The 20,507-nt window shown below is 42.7% G+C and overlaps 1 long non-coding RNA gene across 1 annotated transcript; it reads left to right on the top strand.

The window, feature by feature from the left end:
* The first annotated feature begins 201 nt into the window (after window positions 1-201).
* Window positions 202-20,183, top strand: LOC309799781. The gene is made up of 3 exons (XR_014293339.1): window positions 202-309; window positions 459-607; window positions 19,366-20,183. It is a non-coding gene; the product is annotated as an uncharacterized lncRNA (long non-coding RNA).
* The last annotated feature ends 324 nt before the right edge of the window (window positions 20,184-20,507 follow it).

Genomic DNA, 20,507 nt, shown 5'->3' on the forward strand with positions numbered 1-20,507 from the left:
CAGGTCCAGTGGTTACTATAAGTTGGGTCAGGGTTAAGCCTTTGGGACTTTATCCCGTGGCAGTGGAGAACCATTGAAGGTTACTGAGCAAGGGTGTGGCTGATTATAGAATGACTCGGCCAAAGTCACACAGTTTCAGCTTCCCCAGGCCCCTTCCTTCCACGTGCTCTTTATTCTTTGCCTGCAGAGGCCAAGCTCTGGCAGGAATCTAAGTCACTGGCACAGAGATGATCACCTCCACTGCCCACCCTCCCACCCCCACCCTATCCTGGTTCAGTGGTCTTTAGAGGCTCAACATTGCCACACCTGGTAAGGAGCAGAGCCACCTTTCAACCTTCCCAGCAGAGACCCCTGGGCCGGGAGGTGCAGGGCGGGGCCTCCTGTAAAATTCCCACAAGCTCTAGGTGGAGTCATTTCTACCATACCCTCCTTGCTCTCTCTCCTCTCTCCTCCCATAGTGAAAGGAAACCAGTCCATCGGTGGGGGAAGGGAGCTCGGGGCAGAAGAAGAGGCAGTTTCAAGACTGAACCTTCAAGACTGACACCAGGAAAATTGTCTGTTACCAGTCTTTCTTCCATGGCCTGCTTGGAAACACAAATATGTCCAGGTCAGAAGCTGGAGGGGAAGAAAAGGGGAGAGGAAAATTGTCAGTGTACAGTTTGCCCTCCATATCCGTGGATTCAACCCACTGCAGATTTAAAATATTCAGAAAAAGAAAACTCCAGAAAGTTCCAAAAAGCAAAACTTGAATTCGTTGAGCACTGGCAATGATTTACATTGTATTCACAACTATTTACATAGCATTTACATTGTATTAGGTATCATAAGTAACCTAGAGATGATTTAAACCTTTTTTTATGGTAGATTTATGTTTTTATGCAGATTCACTCTTTTTTAATATTTTATTTATTTATTTATTTTTGGCTGCGTTGGGTCTTTGTTGCTGCACGTGGGCTTTCTCTAGTTGCGGTGAGCGGGGTCTACACTTTTGTTGCGGTGCGTGGGCTTCTCATTGTGGTGGCCTCTCTTGTTGCAGAGCACGGGCTATAGGCGTGCGGGTTTCAGTAGCTGTGGCACACGGGCTTCAGTATTTGCGGCACGTGGGCTCAGTAGTTGTGGTGCACTGGCTTAGTTGCTCCACGGCATGTGGGATCTTCCCAGACCAGGGCTCGAACCCGTGTTGCCTGCAATGGCAGGCGGATTCTTAACCACTGCGCCACCAGGGAAGCCCCTAGAGATGATTTAAAGCAGGGGTACCCAACCCCTGCCCCCCGCCGGACCCCGCCATCTGTGGAACAATTGTCTTCCATGAAACCAGTCCCTGGTGCCAAAAAGGCTGGGGACCACTGATTTAAAGTATACAGGTGAAGGGTGGGCTGAGGGTGTGGGTAGGTTATATGCAAATACTATGCCATTTTATAAGGGACTTGAGGATCTGCAGATTTTCGTATCAGCAGGAGGTCCTAGAACCAATCCCTCACAGATACTGAGGGACGACTGGTACACTTTTCCTGCCAGCAGTTGTAGCAGTGAGAGTTCAATGCTAGAATCTATCAGATTTCCACACATCAGTTAAGCCAGTTTGGACTTCCCTGGTGGTGCAGTGGTTAAGAATCCACCTGCCAATGCAGGAGGCAGGGGTTAGAGCCCTGGTCCGGGAAGATCCCACATGCCGCAGAGCACCTAAGCCCATGCACCACAACTACTGAGCCTGTGCTCTACAGCCTGCAAGCCACAACTACTGAAGCCCAAGTGCCACAACTACTGAAGCTTGCGTGCCTGGAGCCCGTGCTTTGCAACAAGAGAAGCCATTGCAATGAGAAGCCCATGCGCTACAATGAAGAGTAGCCCCCACTCACTACAACTAAAGAAAGCCCGCATGCAACAATGAAGACCCAACGCAGCCAAAATAAATAAATTAATTAATTTAAAAATAATTAAGCCAGTTTTCTCATCCTTTATCTTTTATCCCTCCATGGAAAAAAAGAAAACAAAAGGCTAACATTATTGAGCAACCTGTTCTGTGCTAGGCACTACGCATAACTTCATTCGGTCCTCACGGCAACTCTATTAGTATACCCATTTTATTTATTTATTTATTTATTTATGGTATTTTATTTTTAGCTGCATTGGGTCTTCATTGCTGCTCGTGGGCTTTCTCTAGTTGCAGCAAGTGAGGGCTACTCTTCGTTTTGGTGCGTGGGCTTCTCATTGTGGTGACTTCTCTTGTTGCTGAGCATGGGCTCTAGGCACACGGGCTTCAGTAGTTGTAGCATGTGGGCTCAGTAGTTGTGGCTGGCGAGCTCTAGAGCGCAGGCTCAGTAGTTGTGGTGCACAGGCTTAGTTGCTCTGTGGCACGTGAGATCTTCCCAAACCAGGGATTGAACCTGTGTCCCCTGCATTGGCAGGCAGATTCTTAAACACTGTGCTACGAGGGAAGTCCCAGTATACCCATTTTATAGGTGAGAAAGCTGAGGCTCAGAGAAGGTAAGTGACATGCCCCAGGTTATGCAGCTAATCAGTGGCAGAGCTGGGAGAGAGCAAAACCAGTTCAAGTCTTCAGAAGCACGGGCTTGAAAACGATCTTGGGGAATTTTACCTTTCAGGGTAGAGGAAATGGTTTTATGGTAAAATCCAAATTTCTTGCAGGATACCTAGCCCCCATTTCTTCCTTTTTTTTGTTATTTTTAATACATTTATTTACTTTATTTTTGGCTGCATTGGGTCTTTGTTGCTGCACGCGGGCTTTCTCTAGTTGCAGGGAGTGGGGGCTTCTCTTCGTTGTGGTGCACGGGCTTCTCACTGAGGTGGCTTCTCTTGTTGCAGAGCACGGGCTCTAGGCGTGCGGGCTTCAGTAGTTGTGGCATGCAGGCTCAGTAGTTGTGGTGCACAGGCTTAGTTGCTCCACGGCATGTGGGATCTTCCCTGACCAGGGCTCGAACCCGCGTCCCCTGCATTGGCAGGTGGATTCTTAACCACTGCACCACCAGGGAAGCCCATCATTTTGCACTTATTAATACCGTGCCTCCAATTATGTACTCTTGCTCCTGTGTGGTAGCCTGCTGCTTACGTGCGGAAGCCAACTGGGATCATGTCTCTTACAGCTCTTCTGCATCCCCTAGAGTCCAGAGATCAGTGCCTAGCTAACAGAAGGTGTATTTTATTACTTGTGACTGTGATTGTAACCAACTACCATTTATTGATCGCCTATTATGCGCTAAATACTCTATATTTTATTTCTCAGAACTACCTTAGAGATAGGTATTTTTATCTCCACTATGAAAACTGAGGCTCAGAAACATTAAATAACTTGTCCAAGGTTACAGAGCTGTTAGGACCATGGGGGCAGGAGCATTGAGAGTCTGGCACTGTCCCCAGACTGATGTTAAGGGGCTTGTGGCATTTCACCTACTCACTCATCCCTTGACCATCAGCTGAGCTGTGTCTGAAGAAAGAGAAAAAAATATCAAACTACAGGCTTGTCAGAGGAGGTGGCTGCCATGTCATGGACCAGACACAGGGACAGGAGACTTTTGACAAGTAAGTTAGGTACGACTCCACCAAAAGCAGTCACAAAGTCTTGTTCCTGTGGATGCAGGGGGTGAGAAGTGGTCAGGAAAAACCCTGGGACATCTATTAGTGTCAGCACTTGACAGCTGCCCACATCTACGTGTGGAGAGTAGAGAGTGGGATCTGATGGCCAAATCACTCACATCGAGGGGGTGATCAACTCACGAGGGTTTCCATCTTCCGTGTCCAAGAATTTGATCCAAGAGGAGGAAATGCAGGGTTCATAGTGCACCACTAGGTGGCACTGTGTGAGGAGGGCACAAAAATTATCCAATCACAACTTTTCAATATGAATAATTAGAAGGGATTTTAGAGCAAGCAAACCATAACGTAAACATTTCCTTTCACAGAAGGCATGTGAGATCCAGAGAAGTTATCCAAGTTTCCCAGCTTTGTGGCTGAGCCAGTACCAGAGACCCAAGTCTGCCTCTTTCTAAGTTCAGTGCATTTCATCTTTAACGCTCATCAAAACACATCTAGATGTCCATCTACTCATGGTGTGATCTTACTCAAGTCACTGATGTTTTTCTGAGTCTCAGTCCTCTGTGCATAGAATAGAGGATTAGTCTAGATCCATAATGTCAATAGCCACACGTGGCTATTTGAATTTAAATTAATTAAAACTTAAAATTCAGTTCTTAGTCACACTAGCCATATTTCAAGTGCTCAATAGACAATGTGGATAGTGGCTATCATATTGGACAGCGTAGATATAGAATATTTTCATTATTGCAGATAGTTCTAATAGACAGCATTGGCTGGTATTTAAGGTCCTTCCAGATTTAGTATCCTATGGATCCTCTGTGAGAGCATTGGAGGGTATAGGAGTAAATGCATAAGGTTTCCCAGCTCTCAGCCTGAGTTTTTATTTATTTATTAAATTTATTTATTTATTTATTATTTACTTTTGGCTGTGTTGGGTCTTCGCTGCTGTGCGCAGGCTTTCTCTAGTTGCAGTGAGCGGGGGCTACTCTTTTTTGCAGTGAGCAGGATTCTCATTGTGGTGGCTTCTTTTGTTGCTGAGCATGGGCTCTAGGCGTGCGGGCTTCAGTAGTTGTGGCACATGGGCTCAGTATTTGTGGCTCGCGGGCTCTAGAGCGCAGGATCAGTAGTTGTGGCGCATGGGCTTAGTTGCTCTGCAGCATGTGGGATCTTCCCAGACCAGGGCTCGAACCCATGTCCCCTGCATTGGCAGGCGGATTCTTAACCACTGCACCACCAGGGAAGTCCAGCCTGAGATTTTAACCACATACAAGCACTGAGGGATACAGAAAAGAATAAGATGGATACAAATCCTCCGTTAATGGAGTTGACATTCTAATGGACCTAAGATACTGAGTCTAAAAACCACAGCTTCTGCAATCAAGGCACTTAGAACCGTGTGTCTTCAACTTTAATATATATACATGTAAAATGCAGTTTCTGATTCAGTAGGCTGGGATGGAGCCTATGAACCTGCATTTCTTTTTGTTGTTGGCCACTCTTAGCAGCTTTCAGGATCTTAGTTCCCCGACCAGGGTTTGAACCGGGGCCCTTGGCAATGAAAGCGCTGAGTTCTAACCATTATACCACCAGGGAATTCCCTGTCCTTTAACTTCTTTAAAGAACTTATAGCCTACCTAGGACTTCATATTTTAAATGTATTTATGGTAGATAGAACATAGTTGGATCTTGCTTTCTTTTTTTTTTTTTATACAACAGAAATTTATTTTCTTATAATTCTGGAGGTTAGAAGTCTGAGATCAAGGTGTCAGCAGTGTTGGTTTCTTCTGAGGCCTCTCTTCTTGGCTTGTAGATAGCTGTCTTCTCCCTGTATCTTCACGTGGTCTCCCTCTGTATGTGTCTGTATCCAAATTTCCTCTTCTTGTAATAACCCTAGTTATATTGAATTAAGGCTCACCCTTAAGAGCTCATTTTTTTTCCCTTACAGCAGATTTTATTTTATCTCTTTTTTTTACATCTTTATTGGAGTATAATTGCTTAACAATGGTGTGTTAGTTTCTGCTTTATAACAAAATGAATCAGTTATACATATACATATGTTTCCATATCCCCTCCCTCTTGCATCTCCCTCCCACCTTCCCTATCCCACCCCTCCAGGCGGTCACAAAGCACTGAGCTGATCTCCCTGTGCTATGCGGCTGCTTCCCACTAGCTATCTACCTTACGTTTGGCAGTGTATATATGTCCATGCCTCTCTTTCGCTTTGTCACAGCTTACCCTTCCCCCTCCCCATATCCTCAAGCCCATTCTCTAGTAGGTCTGTGTCTTTATTCCTGTCTTACCCCTATGTTCTTCATGACATTTTTTTTCTTAAATTCCATATATACGTGTCAGCATATGGTATTTATCTTTCACCTTCTGACTTACTTCACTCTGTATGACAGACTCTAGGTCTATCCACCTCATTACAAATAGCTCAATTTCGTTTCTTTTAATGGCTGAGTAATATTCCATTGTATATATGTGCCACATCTTCTTTATCCATTCATCCGATGATGGACACTTAGGTTGTTTCCATCTCTGGGCTATTGTAAATAGGGCTGCTATGAACATTTTGGTACATGACTCTTTTTGAATTATGGTTTTCTCAGGGTATATGCCCAGTAGTGGGATTGCTGGGTCATATGGTAGTTCTATTTGTAGTTTTTTAAGGAACCTCCATACTGTTCTCCATAGTGGCTGTATCAATTCACATTCCCACCAACAGTGAAAGAGGGTTCCCTCTTCTCCACACCCTCTCCAGCATTTGTTGTTTCTAGATTTTTTGATGATGGCCATTCTGACTGGTGTGAGATGATATCTCATTGTAGTTTTGATTTGCATTTCTCTAATGATTAAAGATGTTGAGCATCCTTTCATGTGTTTGTTGGCAGTCTGTATATCTTCTGTGGAGAAATGTCTATTTAGGTCTTCTGCCCATTTTTGGATTGGGTTGTTTGTTTTTTTGTTATTGAGCTGCATGAGCTGCTTATAAATTTTGCAGATTAATCCTTTGTCAGTTGCTTCATTTGTAAATATTTTCTCCCATTCTGAGGGTTGTCTTTTGGTCTTGTTTATGGTTTCCTTTGCTGTGCAAAAGCTTTTAAGTTTCATTAGGTCCCATGTGTTTATTTTTGTCTTTATTTCCATTTCTCTAGGAGGTGGGTCAAAAAGGATCTTGCTGTGATTTATGTCATAGAGTGTTCTGCCTATGTTTTCCTCTAAGACTTTGATAATGTCTGGCCTTACATTTAGGTCTTTAATCCATTTTGAGCTTATTTTTGTGTATGGTGTTAGGGAGTGATCTAATCTCATACTTTTACATGTCCCTGTCCAGTTTTCCCAGCACCACTTATTGAAGAGACTGTCCTTTCTCCACTGTACATTCCTGCCTCCTTTATCAAAGATAAGGTGACCATATGTGCGTGGGTTTATCTCTGGGCTTTCTATCCTGTTCCATTGATCTATCTTTCTGTTTTTGTGCCAGTACCATACTGTCTTGATTACTGTAGCTTTGTAGTATAGTCTGAAGTCAGGGAGCCTGATGCCTCCAGCTCCATTTTTCGTTCTCAAGATTGCTTTGGCTATTCGGGGTCTTTTGTGCTTCCATACAAATTGTGAAATTTTTTGTTCTAGTTCTGTGAAAAATGCCATTGGTAGTTTGCTAGCGATTTCATTGAATCTGTAGATTGCTTTGGGTAGTAGAGTCATTTTCACAATGTTGATTCTTCCAATCCAAGAACATGGTATATCTCTCCATCTATTTGTATCATCTTTAATTTCTTTCATCAGTGTCTTATAATTTTCTGCATACAGGTATTTTGTCTCCTTAGGTAGGTTTATTCCTAGATATTTTATTCTTTTTGTTGCAGTGGTAAATGGGAGTGTTTTCTTGATTTCACTTTCAGATTTTTCATCATTAGTATATAGGAATGCCAGAGATTTCTGTGCATTAATTGTGTATCCTGCTACTTTACCAAATTCATTGATTAGCTCTAGTAGTTTTCTGGTAGCATCTTTAGGATTCTCTATGTCATCTGCAAACAGTGACAGCTTTACTTCTTCTTTTCCGATTTGGATTCCTTTTATTTCCTTTTCTTCTCTGATTGCTGTAGCTAAAACTTCCAAAACTATGTTGAATAAGAGTGGTGAGAGTGGGCAACCTTGTCTTGTTCCTGATCTTAGTGGAAATGGTTTCAGTTTTTCACCATTGAGGACGATGCTGGCTGTGGGTTTGTCATATATGGCCTTTATTATGTTGAGGAAAGTTCCCTCTATGCCTACTTTCTGCAGGGTTTTTATCATAAATGGGTGTTGAATTTTGTCGAAAGCTTTCTCTGCATCGATTGAGATGATCATATGGTTTTTCTCCTTCAATTTGTTAATATGGTGTATCACGTTGATTGATTTGCGTATATTGAAGAATCCTTGCATTCCTGGAATAAACCCCACTTGATCATGGTGTATGATCCTTTTAATGTGCTGTTGGATTCTGTTTGCTAGTATTTTGTTGAGGATTTTTGCATCTATGTTCATCAGTGATATTGGCCTGTAGTTTTCTTTCTTTGTGACATCCTTGTCTGGTTTTGGTATCAAGGTGATGGTGGCCTCGTAGAATGCATTTGGGAGTGTTCCTCCCTCTGCTATATTTTGGAAGAATTTGAGAAGGATAGGTGTTAGCTCTTCTCTAAATGTTTGATAGAATTCGCCTGTGAAGCCATCTGGTCCTGGGCTTTTGTTTTTTGGAAGATTTTTTATCACAGTTTCAATTTCAGTGCTTGTGATTGGTCTGTTCATATTTTCTATTTCTTCCTGATTCAGTCTTGGCAGGTTGTGCATTTCTAAGAATTTGTCCATTTCTTCCAGGTTGTCCATTTTATTGGCATAGAGTTGCTTGTAGTAATCTCTCATGATCTTTTGTATTTCTGCAGTGTCAGTTGTTACTTCTCCTTTTTCATTTCTAATTCTATTGATTTGACTCTTCTCCCTTTTTTTCTTGATGAGTCTGGCTAATGGTTTATCAATTTTGTTTATCTTCTCAAAGAACCAGCTTTTAGTTTTATTGATCTTTGCTATCATTTCCTTCATTTCTTTTTCATTTATTTCTGATCTGATTTTTATGATTTCTTTCCTTCTGCTTACTTTGGGGTGTTTTTGTTCTTCTTTCTCTAATTACTTTAGGTGCAAGGTTAGGTTGTTTATTCGAGATGTTTCCTGTTTCTTAAGGTGGGATTGTATTGCTATAAACTTCCCTCTTAGAACTGCTTTTGCTGCATTCCATAGGTTTTGGGTCGTCGTGTCTCCATTGTCATTTGTTTCTAGGTATTTTTTAATTTCCTCTTTGATTTCTTCAGTGATCACTTTGTTATTAAGTAGTATATTGTTTAGCCTCCATGTGTTTGTATTTTTTACAGATCTTTTCCTGTAATTGATATCTAGTCTCATAGCATTGTGGTTGGAAAAGATACTTGATACAATTTCAATTTTCTTAAATTTACCAAGGCTTGATTTGTGACCCAAGATATGATCTATCCTGGAGAATGTTCCATGAGCACTTGAGAAAAATGTGTATTCTGTTGTTTTTGGATGGAATGTCCTATAAATATCAATTAAGTCCATCTTGTTTAATGTATCATTTAAAGCTTGTGTTTCCTTATTTATTTTCATTTTGGATGATCTATCCATTGGTGAAAGTGGGGTGTTAAAGTCCCTTACTATGAATGTGTTACTGTCAATTTCCCCTTTTATGGCTGTTAGTATTTGCCTTATGTATTGAGGTGCTCCTATGTTGGGTGCATAAATATTTAAAATTGTTATATCTTCTTCTTGGATCGATCCCTTTATCGTTATGTAGTGTCCTTCTTTGTCTCTTCTAGTAGTCTTTATTTTAAAGTCTATTTTGTCTGATATGAGAATTGCTACTCCAGCTTTCTTTTGGTTTCCATTTGCATGGAATATCTTTTTCCATCCCCTTACTTTCAGTCTGTATGTGTCTCTAGGTCTGAAGTGGGTCTCTTGTAGACAGCATATATATGGGTCTTGTTTTTGTAACCATTCAGCCAATCTGTGTCTTTTGGTGGGAGCATTTAGTCCATTTACATTTAAGGTAATGATCAATATGTATGTTCCTATTCCCATTTTCTTAATTGTTTTGGGTTCGTTATTGTAGGTCTTATCCTTCTGTTGTGTTTCTTGCCTAGAGAAGTTCCTTTAGCATTTGTTGTAAAGGTGGTTTCGTGGTGCTGAACTCTCTCAGCTTTTGCTTGTCTGTAAAGCTTTTAATTTCTCCATCAAATCTGAATGAGATCCTTGCTGGGTAGAGTAATCTTGGTTGCAGGTTTTTCTCCTTCATCACTTTGAATATGTCCTGCCAATCCCTTCTGGCTTGCAGAGTTTCTGCTGAAAGATCAGCTGTTAACCTTATGGGGATTCCCTTGTGTGTTATTTGTTGTTTTTCCCTTGCTGTTTTTAATATGTTTTCTTTGTATTTAATTTTTGACAGTTTGATTAATATGTGTCTTGGCATATTTCTCCTTGGATTTATCCTGTATGGGACTCTCTGTGCCTCCTGGACTTGACTGACTATTTCCTTTCCCATATTAGGGAAGTTTTCAACTATAATCTCTTCAAATATTTTCTCAGTCCCTTTCTTTTTCTCTTCTTCTTCTGGAACCCCTATAATTCGAATGTTGGTGCGTTTAATGTTGTCCCAGAGGTCTCTGAGACTGTCCTCAGTTCTTTTCATTCTTTTTTCTTTCTTCTGCTCTGCAGTAGTTATTTCCACTATTTTATCTTCCACATCACTTATCCATTCTTCTGCCTCAGTTATTCTGCTATTGATCCCATCTAGAGTATTTTTCACTTCATTTATTGTGTTTTTAATCATTGCTTGATTCATCTTTATTTCTTCTAGGTCCTTGTTAACTGTTTCTTGCATTTTGTCTATTCTATTTCCAAGATTTTGGATCATCTTTACTATCATTATTCTGAATTCTTTTTCAGGTAGACTGCCTATTTCCTCTTCATTTGTTAGGTCTGGTGGGTTTTTATCTTGCTCCTTCTCCTGCTGTGTGTTTTTCTGTCTTCTCATTTTGCTTATCTTACTGTGTTTGGGGTCTCCTTTTTGTAGGCTGCAGGTTCGTAGTTCCCGTTGTTTTTGGTGTCTGTCCCCAGTGGCTAAGGTTGGTTCAGTGGGTTGTGTAGGCTTCCTGGTGGAGGGGACTAGTGCCTGTGTTCTGGTGGATGAGGCTGGATCTTGTCTTTCTGGTGGGAAGGTCCACGTCTGGTGGTGTGTTTTGGGGTGTCTGTGGACTTTTTATGATTTTAAGCAGCCTCTCTGCTAATGGGTGGCGTTGTGTTCCTGTCTTGCTAGTTGTTTGGCATAGGTTGTCCAGCACTGTAGCTTGCTGGTCGCTGAGTGAAGCTTGGTTCTGGGGTTGAGATGGAGATCTCTGGAAGATTTTCACCATTTGATATAATGTGGAGCTGGGAGGTCTCTTGTGGACCAGTGTCCTGAAGTTGGCTCTCCCACCTCAGAGGCACAGCACTGACTCCTGGCTCCTCAATTTGGGATGATTCATTGTCTATTCATGTATTCCACAGATGCAGGGTACATCAGGTTGATTGTGGAGCTTTAATCCGCTGCTTCTGAGGCTGCTGGGAGAGATTTCCCTTTCTCTTCTTTGTTCTCACAGCTCCCGGGTCTCAGCTTTGGATTTGGCCCTGCCTCTCCGTGTAGGTCGCTGGAGGGCATCTGTTCTTTGCTCAGACAGGACAGGGTTAAAGGAGCAGCCACTTCGGGGACTCTGGCTCACTCAGGCCGGGGGTGGGGGGCACGGAGTGAGGGGCGAGCCTGCAGCGGCAGAGGCCGGCGTGACGTTGCACCAGCCCGAGGCGCGCCGTGTGTTCTCCCAGGGAAGCCGTCCTTGGATCCCGGGACCCCGGCAGTGATGGGCTGCACAGGCTCCCCAGAAGGGGGCCGTGGACAGTGACCTGTGCTCGCACACAGGCCTCCTGGCGGCAGCAGCAGCCCCAGTGTCCCACGCCCATCTCTGGCATCCGCGGTTTCAGCCGCGGCTTGCGCCCGTCTCTGGAGCTCCTTTAAGCAGCGCTCTTAATCCCCTCTCCTCGCACACCAGGAAACAAAGAGGGAAGAAAAGGTCTCTTGCCTCTTCGGCAGGTCCAGACTTTTTCCTGGACTCCCTCCCGGCTAGCTGTGGTGCATTAGCCCCTTCAGGCTGTGTTCACGCCGCCAGCCCCAGTCCTCTCCCTGCGCTCCGACTGAAGCCCGAGCCTCAGCTCCCAGCGCCGCCCGCCCTGGCGGGTGAGCAGACAAGCCTCTCAGGCTGGTGAGTGCTGGTTGGCACCAATCCTCTGTGCGGGAATCTCTCCGCTTTGCCCTACCCAGGTACGTGGGGAGTTTCTTGCCTTTTGGGAGGTCTGAGGTCTTCTGCCAGCGTTCAGTAGGTGTTCTGTAGGAGTTGTTCCACGTGTAGCTGTATTTCTGGTGTATCTCGGATCTTGCTTTCTTAATCCAATATGACAGTTTCTGCCTTTCTATTGGGCGATTTAGATCACTTTTAATGGAATTTTTGACATGGTTCAATTTAATCTGTCTTGCCACTTGTTTTCTATTTATCCCATCTGTTCTTTGTTCCTATTTTCCTCTTTTCTTGCCTTCTTCTGTATCAGTTGAGTATTTTTTTAATGATTCCATTTTATCTCCGTTATTGGTTTATTAGTTATACCTCGTTAAAAAATTTAGTAGTCACTCCAGGATTTATAATATACATATTCAATTCATCACAGTTTACCTCCAAATAATATTCTACCATTTCTCTTATACAGTAAGAACCTTACAACAGTAAACTTCCAGTTCCTTCTGAGCACCTTTTATGCTGTTATCGTCATGTATTTTACTTTTAAATATGTTATGAATGCCATTATCGACTATTTTTGCTTTAGTCAACCAATTTTTAAAATTTATTTATTTATTTATTTATTTATTTGGCTGCATCGGGTCTTAGTTGCAGCACACGGGATCTTCATGGCAGTATGTGGGATCTTTCATTGTGGTGCATGGGCTTCTCTAGTTGCAGCACACAGGATTCTCTCTAGTTGTGGCACGTGGGCTCAGTAGTTGCGGTGGTGGGCTTAGTTGCCCAGCAGCATGTGGGATCTTAGTTCTCCGACCAGGGATGGAACCAACCCACGTCCCCTGCATTGGAAGGCAGATTCTTAACAACTGGACCACCAGGGAAGTCCTGCAATTATTTTTTAAAGAGATTGAAAATAAGGAAAATGTCTTTTCTGTTTTTTCTTACCATTTTCAATACTCCTCATTTCTTTGTGCAGATCCAGTTTCTCTCTGGTATCATACTCTTCCTGCCTGAAGAACTTCCATTATCTTTTCTCATTGTTAGGTCTGCTGACTATGGATTTCCCCAGCTTCTGTTTGTTGCCCCCTCAGCTTTCAGCCACCCCTGCACCCCTGCAACACAGCGGGGCTTCTTCTCCATGCTCTCACCCCTCTCCTTGCGGCAGCCTGCTGGTGCTTGTTACTTGATGCTATGCTGATCATGGTGGCAAGACATGGGGTGGGTTCCTCTGTTGTCCTGATCCAGCCTCAGTCTTAGGCAAGCTCTATGCATCTGGGCCTCAGGCTGGAGACTTCTCACCATCCCTGTCCCTCCTCCTTGTGGCACTCAAATTCTGCCTTGTGTTTTTGGTTGGTCTGCAGTGTCAGCAGACCTCAGATTGGTGTTGCTGGTAGGATCCTGAGCCTGAGCTGGTTTCTAGCCCCTCCTGGAAAGATAGAGGGTTTTTGCTTCTACTCTTCCCCCAGCTGCAGTGGGGCCTTGCTTGTGTCATGGGGTGAGAGTGTTTCCTACATCCCCACCACTCCAGGCAGATGGGCTTTGCTGCTACTCCTCCTGCAGAAGCAATAGATCTTTGCTGGGAGAAACACGGGCATGAGAGGGTCTGCTTCCCCTACCCCAGAGGCTTAAGGATTTGCTTTATTGAAGAGAAGGAAGTGTCTGGAAAACTGGGAGGGACTTTATGTCCATCCTTCAGCAGCAGCCAATTACCTCCTACACACCTATGCAACGAGGGGACTCTGGTCTCCTGCTCTGCCTCCAATCTTTCTTGTGAGCACCCACTGGAGGCCCGTGGAAAAGAACCTGGAGTGAGTGCAAACTCCTCTTGTGTCTGGGCCCTAATCCATACCACACTGATATGTTAGCCCACACACGGTCTTTAAACATTTGTCAAAATTTTAGCTAATTTCTTCTTACCAGCTTCTCTAGCAGCCACCTCTTTCTCTTGTGCTTTGACAAAGGTGACACACTCTCAGTGTCCTAGCTCACCTTTGAGAGGCTTCTTGCTCTTTGGAATTCAATAGGCTATACTTTACGGCCTGAGCTCTCTGATGGGCTGGAGAAAAATCATGACATTGTAGATTACCTGCCTTTTTCTCCTAATTAAGGTGGGAGTGATGTTCTTTGCCACGTTCTTCATCCAAAGTAGAAGTAAAAGCCTGTGGAATTTCTTGAAACTTACCTTTTGTTACTGAACAACACTGGCAACAGTAAAGGATTTACGTAGTAAATCAAGACTACTCTGGTGACAATGCAGTACCCCACACAGGAATGTTGCCAAAATTAATTCCCGAACCCTTAAGGGTGGGTCCAATTTTGCTGCATGCCCAGTGTTTGTGCCAGGCACTGTGGGGTAAAATATCTGTTGATTCATTCAATAAGTATTTACTGAGAGCATCCTGTGGACAGGTATCCACTAGGCTACTTAACAGAGATTCTGCAGAATCCTGGTCCTGGCTTTCACAGGGTGCACAGTATAGTGAAAGTCAATAATGAAAAAAATCATGGCAGGTGTGGTAAGTGCCACAAAAGAGGAAGTAGAGGATGCTATGGGAGATCATGACCAGTGATCTAACCTAGTCCTGTCCAGGGAAGCATTTCAGATGAGGGCTGGAGGGTCAGTAGAAGTTAGCCAGGCAAAGAGAGGAGGTATTCTAGTTACTGTGGATGCATATCAAGTTCCCCCACATCTTACTGACATTTATTATGATCACAAGTTCCCTGTGTCAGGAGTTCAGATAAGGCACCATAGGATGGCCTGTCTCTACACCGGTCTCTGGGGCTTCAGTTGGAAGACTTAAAGGCTGAGGCCTTTAATTAAATTTTAAAAATTTAATTTTTTGGAATAAAAAATAATCTTAATTGTTTTAAAAAACAATTTTAATCATATCAAAAAGCCAAACCAAAAAGAGATAGTCCATGGAACTTATAGGTCCCATCTCGGCAGCCGGTGCTCTTCTCTGGACGAGGCCCGTGCCCCATTGTCCCAAGGCATCAAATGCCACTAAGATGTTTGGATTTTGCACCAAATTCTGGGCATGGCTTTTGCTCTGAAGAAGTAAAAGTTTGATTACTCACTTGTCTGGTGGTTGATGCAGGCTGTAGGCCAGAGGCCTCAGCTCCCCTCCACATGGGCCTCTTCAAGTGGTCTCTCCACATGGGCCAGTTTGGGCTTCCTCAGGTTCCAAGGGCAAACATCCCAAGAAAGAGAGCCAGGAAAAAGCAACACCATCTTTTATGATCCAACTTCAGAAGCCACTCAACATCACTTCTACTATGTTTTATTTGTTGAAGCGGTCAAAAAATCCCACTCCACTTCAAGGGAAGGGGAAATAGACTCCCAGCTCTTGATGGGGGTTGGCAAAGTTCTAGAAGAGCATGTGGGACAAGAAATATTGCTCTGGACATTTTTGAAAAACACAGTCTGCCCCGGTGGGAAGAGTGTTTCACTTGAGAGAATCCTTGAACAAAAGTCTTCCGGTGGGAGAAGGCAGAGCCCATCTGAGGACAAAAAAAGCCTGGCATGTAGCCGAGAGAAGGAGACTAGTATGAGGTCTAAGCGGTCAAAAACCAAAGTCCTCGTCCTTGCCCTTGAGGAGTTTGTCATCTTAACAGCCATAGTGCCTCCCTTCTGTTTAGTGCTCTGCAATCAACAACGCAGCACCTCAGTTATTTCCTCATTTGTTTCAAGCAGCCATCCTGTGAGGGATATATTATTAGCCCTATTGTACAGATGGAGAAACTAAGCATCAGTTGAGGTGAAGTGGAAGGCAACACAGGAGGGTCAGGGATACTCAGTGATTTTAGTTGACACATGGATAAATATTTTAGATGTTAGTAGCTAACATCCATTTTCATAGAAAAATATGTCTAAGACATCAAACTCATCGTTTCACTGATATTATAGCTTGGGACAAATTAAAGAAGGGAATTGATTTAAAGTGGACTTAAGGGAAACTTTTAAATGAATAACAGTATAGAAGGTTTGTGAATATGGTAATAACGATAAAGATGGAAGGTAAATGAGGAGAGTTTGAGAAATACCAGCAAAGGAGTAGGTGTGTTGGATCTGTCTGGAGTCAGATCAAATCCTGGCCAACTCCAAGAGCAAAAAAAAAAAAAAAGTCCCAAGAGAGAACCAGGTAAATTATTTAGTGTCCCTGTGCCTCAGTTTTCTCTCTTTTTTTTTTTTTTTTTTGCGGTACGTGGGCCTCTCACCGCCGTGGCCTCTCCCGTTGCGGAGCACAGGCTCCGGACGCTCAGGCTCAGCGACCATGGCTCACAGGCCCAACCGCTTCGCGGCATGTGGGATCCTCCCGGACCAGGGCACGAACCCACGTCCCCTGCATTGGCAGGCGGATTCTCAACCACTGCGCCACCTGGGAAGCCGAGTTTTCTCATTTAAAAAATGAAAATAATCATATGGCTTCTCTTCATAGGAATGTCATGAAGAGTAAATTAGTTAATATTTGTAAAGTACTTAGAAGAATTCCTGGCATTTAGTAAGTGCTATATGAGTATTTATTAAATAACTAAATTAAATCAACTTATTTAAGCATAAAAGGGAATGTATTGGCTCTTGTAATCAAAGAGTTCTTTGGTGTCTGTCTTCAGTCTGGATCCAGGGGCTCAAAGTGTATCATTAGTTCTCTCTCTCTCTCTCTCTCTCTCTCTCCCTCTCTCTCTTTCTCCCTCTCCCTCCCTTACTCCTCCCTCTTGCTCCACATCTCAGCTCTATTGTGCTCTGTCTGGACTCATCTCCGGGTGACCTCCCACCCAGTGTTGGCAAGGTAACCACCGGCAGCTCCAGGGTTAGAGGAGCCTGACATAGCTAACAGCTACCAGTCCAGAGGAAAGAGGCACCTCCTTTCCGCTGCTGTAGGAAAAGCCCCTTTATTAGTTCTGATTGGTCCTACTTGGGTCACATGACCACACCTCAACTGATCACTGTGGCCCAGAGGGAGGACTACTTGGGCCAGTTTAGTTACAAATGCAGCCCTGACCCCAAGAGATGGAGCGAGTTTCCCCAAACGCTTGGACTAAATGTGTGGGAGGGGTGGTTCTCTAAGTAAAATCCAGTGTTCTTCAGAGAAGAGAAGGGATTAGATACTGGAAGGGCAAACAAGCAAACAAAAAGTCTTCCATACTAAGTTAGCTTGTAAATTAAAGTTGCCAGGCCTCAGTTTCCATGTATGTCAAATGAGTACAATATAAGACATTGCCCACTGGGAATTCCCTGGCAGTCCAGCGGTTAAGACTCGGCACTTTCACTGCCGGGCTTGGGTTCAATCCCTGGTCGGGGAAATAAGATCCCACAAGCCTCACAGCGCAGCAATTAAAAAAAAAAATTTCCTCAGAATAAAGTCATGGTAAGGATTAAATGACATAAACATATAATAAAGCTTAGCACCATACTAGTCATACAGTAAGCACTCAATAAATATTAGTTATTATTAATAATACCCATGTCACAGAGTTAGTAATGATAGAGCTGGGAATTACACCTATATTTTCTGATTTTAAAGGCTACTGATCTTTATACATTTCAATCAGTTTTTTATAACAGCAAGCCCTCTTATCTCTGTAGTATTTTACAGTATACAAAGAGACTTCACCTACATTTTTCTTACTTGATTCTCACAATAACCTGTTTGCCCTGTACAGATGTTTCATAGTTGGAGAACTGGAAGCTTGGAGAACAACACATTCACTCCATTCACTTCCTCAGCAAATATTAAGTGTACACCATGTTCTGTTGAGAGGGACCTCTCCTAATGCTCCAGCTTTCTTCTGTATTTACAATGAAGAGAAGTGTTTTTCAAATTGCAGCTCATTATCCATTAGTGGGTCATGAAATCAATTTAGTGAACTGTTACCAGCATTTTAATTTTTAAAGTGAAATAGAAAACACTGAGCGCATCCCAAAGAGTGAGCCAGAGTTTGTGAAACTCTCATTCAATTACACATCTGCATATATATATGGATATTGGACTATGATGAAAAATGGAGTTTCCTCTGTGAGACCTTGTTTAAAAAGTTTGAAAGCCATTGACCAACAGAGGATCTCAAACTTTTTGATCCTAGGACTCCTTTACAACCTTAAAAATTATTGAGAAACTCCGACAAATTTTGTTTTTGTAGGTTATATCTATTGATATTTACCATATTAGAAAATAAAACTGAGGAAAATATAAATCACAGGAATACACAGTGGAAAAGGCAGGTAACTTTTTTGCACTGTTATGGATATTGTTTTGAATTTGCAGACCCCCTGAAAGGGTCGTGAGGACTGGTCTACAAGATATATGTTTAAATGTTTCTGCCAAATTCTAACTCACCCTTTCCAAAACACACTCATTATTTAATCAATAGATCTTCCCAGGGTGACTGTTCAGTCATTGGCACTACTCTCTTTCAGTGATCCAGGATTCAAACTAGGGATTCTGGTTTTGGGGGGTTTGTTGTTGTTTTTTGTTTGTTTGTTTTTGCCATGCCTCGTGGCTTGTGGGATTTTAGTTCCTGGACCAGCCATCAAACCCCGGCTCTCGACAGTGAAAGCGTGGAGTCCTAACCATTGGACCACCAGGGAATTCCTTAAGGATTCTGTTTGAGCTCTGTTTTCTTCATCCATCAGACATCTACCTCTCTTCTCTCTTCCAGATGGACCTGGAATTATTATTTGGGAGGTAGTGTAATGATTAAGATCACAGGTTGCAGTTACACAGAACTTGCTGTAGAACTTTGGGCAAGTTACTCATGCATGTGCAAAATTCAGAAGTACTACAAGATAGAGAATAAAAAGTAAACCTCCTTCCCTCCCCTGTCCCAGAGCCATCTTGTCCCTCACCTTGGAAGTAGCCACTTCTCGAATATCAGCTCTCAGATTTTCTAATTTCATGTCATCCCTTAATTTTTCTGTCTGTCAAATTCCAGGCTCACCTTGAACCCCTCCTTGGCGCTCCCCCAACAAAACAAAATTGGAAGGAGCTTTCCTGTTGGCAAACTCTGCATAAACCTCTACAAACTTACCAAATATATTGCTTTGAACATAGACACATTTATCTTTCTCACTGTATTTTGAGTGAATAGAACAATCCCTTTTACCTTTGTAAGCCTGATGTCTACCCAGTTCAATGCTTAATGCAGTATGAGTGTTCAGTGAATCTCTGATGACTGAATGTATTTCCCCTGATCAAGAATTTTCAAAGACTCCGCAGTGCCTGTGGGGATATAGGCTAACCTCCTCATATGGGCTTTCCAATTTTCTCCATTAGATCTCGACTTCCCTATCCAAACTTGTCCCCTAGGAAATTTGGCTGTAGCCAAGATAGTCTCCTAATTAGAGCCAGTCTGCCAAACTCTGTGCTACTGCCAGGGCTTTGTTTGTGCTGTTGACCATCAGCTGAAATTCTGAAATCAAATATATATTTTCTAGGAACAAGAAATATATCTAGGGCTTCCCTGGTGGCACAGTTGTTGGGAATCCTCCTGCCAATGCACGGGACATGAGTTCAGGCCCTGGTCCAGGAAGATCCCACATGCCACGGAGCAAGTAAGCCCATGTGCCACAACTACTGAGTCTGTGCTCTGGAGCCCGCAAGCCATAACTACTGAAGCCCGCACACCTAGAGCCCGTGCTCTGCAACAAGAGAAGCCACCGCAATGAGAGGCCTGTACACCGCAATGAAGAGTAACCCCTGCTCACCGCAACTAGAGAGGGCCCGTGTGCAGCAATGAAGACCCAACACACACAAAAATAAATAAATAAAATTAATTAATTAATTTTAAAAAAAGAAATATATTTACTTACTCAATATGTAAATGTTTAATATTTCTCACAAGAAACTGTCTGGTTTGGAAAGTTGCATGATATCAGTCTGTTGCAGCATTGTTTAAAAACAGCAAAAGGATCCCACTCCTGGGAGAAAACCATGATCCGAAAGGATACATGGACTCCAATGTTTATTGCATCGCTGTTTACAATAGACAAGGCATGGAAGCACCCTAAATGTCCATCAACAGGTGAATGGATAAAGAAAATGTACATATATACAATGGACTATTACTCAGCCATTAAAAAGAATGAAATAATGCCATTTACAGCAACATGGATGGACCTGGAGATTATCATACTAAGTGAAGTAAGTCAGACAGAGAAAGACAAATATCATGTGATATCACTTATATGTAGAATCTTAAAAAAATGATATACATGAACTTATTTACAAAACAGACTCCCAGACATAGAAAACAAACTTATGGTTACCAAAGGGGAAAGGTGGGAGGGAGGGACAAATTGGGAGTTTGGGACTGACATATACACACTACTATATTTAAAATTGATAACCAACAAGGACCTACTGTTAGCACATGGAACTCTGCTCAATATTTTGTAAAAACCTAAATGGGAAAAGAATTTGAAAAAGAATAGGTACATGCATATGTATAACTGAATCACTTTGCTGTACGCCTGAAAGTAACACAACATTGTAAATCAACTATTGACCAATATAACATAAAAATTTTTTAAAGAATTTTAAAAAATTAAAAAAAACAGCAAAAGACATTGGAAATACC

The sequence above is a fragment of the Mesoplodon mirus genome (genome assembly GCF_964341445.2).
Source record: "Mesoplodon mirus genome assembly, chromosome: 3".
In the NCBI taxonomy this organism is placed as follows: Eukaryota; Metazoa; Chordata; class Mammalia; order Artiodactyla; family Ziphiidae; genus Mesoplodon; species Mesoplodon mirus.